The sequence below is a fragment of the Heptranchias perlo genome, unplaced genomic scaffold (assembly GCF_035084215.1).
Source record: "Heptranchias perlo isolate sHepPer1 unplaced genomic scaffold, sHepPer1.hap1 HAP1_SCAFFOLD_143, whole genome shotgun sequence".
NCBI lineage: Eukaryota > Metazoa > Chordata > Chondrichthyes > Hexanchiformes > Hexanchidae > Heptranchias > Heptranchias perlo.
In genome coordinates, this window is record NW_027138678.1 from 668,917 (window position 1) to 676,433 (window position 7,517).

Genomic DNA, 7,517 nt, shown 5'->3' on the forward strand with positions numbered 1-7,517 from the left:
ACAAGAGTGACTGCATTTCCAAATCGCTTTGTTGGCTGTAAAGCGACTTGGTACGGTCTGAGGTCGTGAAAGGCGCTAAATAAATGCAAGTTTTTTCTTTCTTATTTTTTGATTGCTGTTTGTGTGTCCTTCTTGTTCGCAAATTGGCTGCTGTGATTCCCTATGTCACAAAAGTGACTGCATTTGAGAAATTACTGCCTTGGTTGTGCAGCACTATGGGACACCCCTTAGGAGTTGAAAGGAGCAGAATGATTCCAAATCGTTTCTATGGAATGAACAGACACTTCATTGTCCTGGAAGAACACAGATTGCAAATGGTGTTTCCATTCGACTTTTGACTTAGATTTACGGTTAAAATGTTTATCCATCGCACAGCTCAATTTAGGTTATCTTAAGAAAGTAAGAAACCTTCCGTCCTTACCCGGTGTGGCCTTTATGTAACTGTACCAGTTAAATTATAATAGTTGAGTCTGTCTTAATATGTATAATCTTAGCTGTGCCTGCGATATCTCAACATTGCACAAATAAATTACTTTTGCTTCGGGGTGAATTATGTGTCACGTTCAGTCTTTCTAAGATTATGCGTATGTAACAGTGACTGCTTCTGGGTTTGAAAAGTTCAGCACAAAACTCACTTTCAGTTTTACAATTATGGGCTGTCGAATATTATACAACAGAGTAAGTGATCAAATCATGATTGATTGAGTTGAACACAAGATGACCTACGCCGTTCCTAGTAATGGTGAATGAGATCATGAGCATTGACTCATACAATCATATAAAGATAACAGCACTGAAGGAGGCCATTCGGCCCATCGAGTCCGTACCAGCTCGACGCACGAGCAATGCAGCTGGACACATTCCCAAGCTCGATCCCCGTAGCCATGCATATTTTTTCGTTTCAAGTACTTATCCAGTTCCCTTTTGGAGGCCATGATTGGATTTGCTACTGGTACAACCCTCGGGCACTGAATTCAAGATCCTAACCACTGGCTTTGTAAAAAAAAATTTCCTCATGTCACCTTTGGTTCTTTCGCCAATCACCTTAAATCTATGCCCTCTGGTTCTTGACCCTTCCACCAATGGGAACAGTCTCTCTCTATCTGCTCTATCTAGACCTTTCATGATTTTGAAAACCTCTGTCAAATCTCGTCTCAACCGTCTCTGTTCCAAGGAGAACAACCCCAGCTTCTCCAGTCCATCCACGTAACTGAAGTCCCTCATCCCTGGAATCATTCTAGTAAATCTCCTCTGCACCCTCTCTAAGGCCTTCACATCTTTCCTAAAGTGCGGTGCCCAGAACTGGATACAATAGTCCAGCTGAGGCCGAACCAATGTTTTATAAAGGTTCATCATGACTTCCTTGCATTTGTGCTGTGTGCCTCTATTTATAAAGCCCAGGACCCCGTATGCTTTTTTAACCACTTTCTCAACCTGTTCCGCAACTTCAACGAATATATTTATGCACTTAAGGGCGGGGAGGGGATGTGGTTGGGGGGCGGGTTAATCAGTACATGAGAGAGAACGGAATAGACGGATACGCTGATTGGGTGAGATGAAGCAGGGAGGGAGGAGGCTCGTGTGGGGCACAGACACAGGCATGGACCAGTTGGGTCGAATGGCCTGTTTCTTTGCTGCTGTTCCTCTGTAATGTTCTCTGAGGTGAGTTCTTAGTTTGTCACTGCTTTGAACGTACATTCCCTGACCCTGACAAGTGGGTAATCTTTTGCTAAAGGAGCCAGGATAGCCGAATGTCCTTTATGGAAGGAAATCTTCTGTCCTTGCCCCGTGTGGCCTATTTGTGACTCCAGTCTTACGCCGATGTAGTTGATTCTTAAATGCCAACTGCAGTGGCCCAGCAAGCCAATCAGTTGCATCAAAACCACAAGAAAGGGAATAAAGGTTAAAATCGGATGGACCAATCTGCTGCGATCTGGCATCCAATCAGGACACGACAAATGCACACCCAGCCCTGTTTCGTCCCAATGACCATCAAATGTTCTCTCTGGAATGATTGAATGCGTGTCTGTTGTTTCCCCAGTCGGTTAATTGCGCGAACAGCAGGGAGTAGAACAGAACCGTTATCAGATAGAATGTTGCAAACAGGGAAGTGGTTACAGGCCAGTTAGCCTGGAGATATATTATACTGCTGAGATCTTGACATTCATTAATGCGCCTTGTGTTTGGAGATTTAACCCTTCCACTGCAATTGAATGAACGTGATCTGTGTTAACATGATCTGTATTAACATCGGGCATCGGATTTAAAATATCACTTAAGTTTCCGAAAGGAGAGAAGAGGGATTGATTGCATTTGTGATGAGCAAATGGGACTATGGGTCATTGTTCAGAGTAGTTTATGAAAAAGAGGGAAGGAAAGCTTCACTGAACACGTTATCTTAAAGGCAACACCACTGGTTCTGTGATTAATCATTTTCCCCTTTCTTTTCTCTTTAGGATAGGGCAGTTGTGCAGTAGCTGAGAATCTTTAATCGAGCTTCCCTCGAAATAATTAGGCAAGAAATCCAAACTGCTGCTCAGAGCGGTGCTTGTAAATCTCTTTTAAATATCAATCAACACATTCTCTGCATTGTATTAATTCACTTGTTCATATCTGGTGTGCATCTCTCTCTCTCTCTCTCTTACATATTAATATCTATATTTGTTTGTACCATAATGTGCGTCATGTCTACCTGAAGGACACAAACAGCGCCATATTAAATGAATTGTCTGCTGCCCTTCTTGGAATAATATAATGGTTCATTATCAGAGATGAGAGCTGTGAAAATAGACGTGTTTAGTATATATGGGAGTCTCATATCTCCATGATAAGCCCTGTTAAACAGAGATCCCTCTTAAATAGTCCACTGACTACAGAAAAACTGCAGGCAATGAAGCAAAGGGATAAAAACAAATTGCATCGTAAATAATGCAGCGAGTAATCTTATTGTTGTATTGAAAATGTTTTATTTTACATAGAGTTTTCATCCAGAAAACAGAGTTAAATCAGGAGTAAACGTTTTAAATTGGGGGAAGGAAAATTTTACGGAACTACGGGGTAATTTGGCAGAAGTGGACTGGACACAACTACTTGAGGAGAAATCAGTGGCAAGCCAGTGGAAGGCACTAAAAAGTGAAATTCTACGGGTGCAATGCAGACACGTCCCCTCAATGAAAAATCTTGGCACGGCCAAATTTAGATGCCCCCTGGTGGTCTAGAAGTATACGGGGCAAGATAAAGCGGAAAAAGAAAGCTGATGACTGTCACAGAAAACTAAATACTGCAGAATGCCGAGAGGAGTATAGAAAGTACAGGGATGACGTAAAAAAGGAAATAAGGAAAGCAAAGAGAGGGCATGAAAAATATTACATCGTAAGATTGAAGAAACCCCAAAGATGTTTTATCAGTACATTAAGAACAAGAGGATAGCTCAGGAAAAGCTGGGACCTATCAGAGATGATTGGGGTAACTTGTGTGTAGAAGCAGAAGATGTGGGTAGGGTTTTAAATGAATATTTTGTCTGCATATTCACAAAGGAAAGGGATGATCCGGACATAGTAGTTAAAGAGGAGAGGTGTGAAAAATTGGATAAAGTAAACTTAAGGAGAGAGCAAGTATTGGATGGCCTGGAATCCTTGGAAAGTTGATAAGTCACCAGGGCCGCATGGAATGTTTCCAAAGCTATTGAAGGAAGCCAGGGAGGAATTAGCGGATGCTCTGAGGATCATTTTCCAATCCTCACTAGATACCAGGAGGGTACCGGAGGACTGGAAGACTACAAACATAGTACCATTGTTTAAAAAGGCGACGAGGGACAGGCCGAACAATTATAGCCCGGTCAGTCTCACCTCGGTGGTGGGCAAACTATTAGAATCAATACTGAGAGATAGGATAAACTGTCACTTGGAAAGGCTTGGTTTAATAAGGGATAGTCAGCATGGATTTGTTCAGGGTTGGTCTTGCCTTACAAATTTGATTTTTTTTTCAGGGAGTGACAAGGAGAATTGATGAGGATAGTGCAGTGGATGTTGTCTACTTTGATTTTAGTAAGGCATTTGACAAGGACCCACATGGCAGACTGGTCAGAAAGGTAAAAGCACATGGGAAATAGGGAAATGTTGCGAATTGGATCCAAAATTGGCTCAGTAGCAGGAAACAAAGGGTAAAAGTTGATGGATGTCTTTGCGAATGGAAATCCGTTTCCAGCGGTGTGCCACAGGGCTCAGTGTTGGGTCCCTTGCTGTTTGTGGTATATATTAATGATTTGGACTTGAATGTTGGGGGCATGATTCGTAGATTTGCAGAAGACACAAAAATTGGCCGTGTCGTTGATAGTGAAGAGGATAGCTGGAGACTCCAAGAAGGTATCAATGGGTTGGTGGAGTGGGCAGAAAAGTGGCAAATGGAGTTCAACGTGGAGAAGTGTGAGTTAATGAACTTATGGAGGGCAAACAGTAAAAGGGAATACGCAGTAAACGGGAATATATTGAGAGGGGTAGAGTGATTGAGAGACTTTGGATTGCATGTGCACAGGTCCCTGAACGTGGCAGTACAGGTAGATAAGGTTGTGAAGACGGCAGACGGAATGCTCTCCGTTATTAGCAGAGGTATAGAATACAAAAGCAGGGATGTAATGATGGAATTGTATAAAACGCTGGTAAGGCCACAGCTGGAGCATTGTACGCAGTTCTAGTCACCACATTACCGGAAGGACGTAATTGCCCTGGAGAGAGTGCAGAGAAGATTTACAAGAATGTTGCCAGGGCTTGAAAATTGCAGCTACGAGGAGAGAATGGATAGACTGGGGTTGTTTTCCCTGGAGCAGACGAGGCTGAGGGGTGACTTGATTGAGGTGCACAAAATTCTGAGGGACCCAGATGGAGTAGACAGGAAGTACCTGTTTCCCACAGCGGAGAGTTCAATAACTAGAGGACGACGATTTAAGCTGATTGGCGGAAGGATTAGAGAGGACATGAGGAGAAACTTTTTTACCCAGAGGGTGGTGGGTGTGTAGAATTCGCTGTCCGAATTGGTGGTAGAGGCAGGGTCCCTCAACTCTTTTAAAAAGTACCTGGACCAGCACCTAAAGTGCTGCAGGGCTACGGACCGTGTGCTGGAAGGTGGGATTAGAATGGGCACCTGGTTGTTATAGAATCATAGAATCATAGAAGTTTACAACATGGAAACAGGCCCTTCGGCCCAACATGTCCATGTCGCCCAGTTTATACCACTAAGCTAGTCCCAATTGCCTGCACTTGGCCCATATCCCTCTATAGCCATCTTACCCATGTAACTGTCCAAAGGCTTTTTAAAAGACAAAATTGTACCCGCTTCTACCACTGCCTCTGGCAGCTCGTTCCAGACACTCACCACCCTTTGAGTGAAAAAATTGCCCCTCTGGACCCTTTTGTAACTCTCCCCTCTCACCTTAAATCTATGCCCCCTCGTTATAGACTCCCCTACCTTTGGGAAAAGATTTTGACTATCCATCTTATCTATGCCCCTCATTATTTTATAGATTTCTATAAGATCACCCCTCAACCTCCTACTCTCCAGGGAAAAAAGTCTCAGCCTATCCAACCTCTCCCTATAAGTCAAACCATCAAGTCCCGGTAGCATCCTAGTGAATCTTTTCTGCACTCTTTCTAGTTTAAGAATATACTTTAATAGGGTGACCAGAACTGTACACAGGATTCCAAGTGTGGCCTAACTAATGTCTTGTACAACTTCAACAAGACATCCCAACTCCTGTATTCAATGTTCTGACCAATGCAACCAAGCATACTGAATGCCTTCTTCACCACCCTGTCCACATTTAACTCCATTTTCAAGGAGCTGTGAACCTGTACTCCTCGATCTCTTTGTTCTATAACTCTCCCCAACGCCCTACCATTAACGGAGTAGGTCCTGGCCCGATTCAATCGAACAAAATGCATCACCTCACATTTATCTAAATTAAACTCCATCTGCCATTCATCGGCCCACTGGCCCAATTTATCAAGATCCCGTTGCAATCCTAGATAACCTTCTTCGCTGTCCACAATGCCACTGTTGTGGGAAAAAATCACCACTCGGAGTCAGACTTAAAGATTCAACATGCAGTTTATTGGACAAAGCTTTGGGAGAAGACTGGACATTCCACAATGCACGCAGCTAACTTCTCAACTTTAAAATGGTTGTCATGCTTTTTTATACCTTTGAAATACAGATTTCAGTAGCTTTTACATCATAAATCTTGATTACACACATTAACCAATTAAGTCCGCACAGCAACAACGGACAGTTTACACATTAACCAATTAAGTCTGCATAGCAACAACAAACTGCTTACGCATTAACCAATTAAGTCCGAACAACTATTATCACCTTAAGACAGCATGCCTTTGTTTTATGCAGTCTGGTGCTATAGTTTTTATCAGTTCGTTATGAAACATCCATTGTATTCTCAGACTGCAAGCCAGTTCTGGAATGTACAAACTCAACAGTTTCAACTGTCTTTCCCACAGTCACAGAATCCATTTTATTTAATAGTGTCCCTTTGTTAATAGAATCCATTTTGTTTAATAGTGTCCATTTTATTAGTAGTCAAGCGTTATATTTAAGCCTTTAATTAAGGTTAGTCTAATCTACACAAAGCGCATTTCAATGTGGTTTTAGGGTAAATACCACTGTCATGTACCCATAAGTCACTTCATCGTTGCCTTTAATTCAACAGTCCAAAATCCACGCTAACACCACCAATCTTGGTGTCATCTGCAAACTTACTAACCATGCGTCCTAAATTCTCATCCAAATCATTAATATAAATAACAAATAACAGGGGACCCAGCACCGATCCCTGAGGCACACCGCTTGTCACAGGCCTCTAGTTTGAAAAACAACCCTCTACAACCACCCTCTGTCTTCTGTCGTCAATCCAATTTTGTATCCAATTGGCTACCTCACCTTTGATCCCGTGAGATCTAACCTTATGTAACAACCTACCATGCGGTACCTTGTCAAAGGCTTTGCTAAAGTCCATGTAGACCACGTCTGCTGCACAGCCCTCATCTACCTTCTTGGTTACCCCTTCAAAAAACTCAATCAAATTCGTGAGACATGATTTTCCCCTCAGAAAACCATGCTGACTGTTCCTAATCAGTCCCTGCCTCTCCAAATGCCTGTAGATCCTGTCTCTCAGAATACCCTCTAACAACTTACCCACTACAGATGTCAGGCTGACAGGTCTGTAGTTCCCAGGCTTTTCCCTGCCGCCCTTCTTAAACAAAGGCACAACATTTGCTACCCTCCAATCCTCAGGCACCTCACCTGTAGCTGTCGATGATTGAAATATCTCTGCTAGGGGACCCGCAATTTCCTCCCTAACCTCCCATAACGTCCTGGGATACATTTCATCAGGTCCCGGAGATTTATCTACCTTGATGCGCGTTAAGACTTCCAGCACCTCCCTCTCTGTAATATGTACACTCCTCAAGACATCACTATTTATTTCCCCAAGTTCCCTAACATCCATGCCT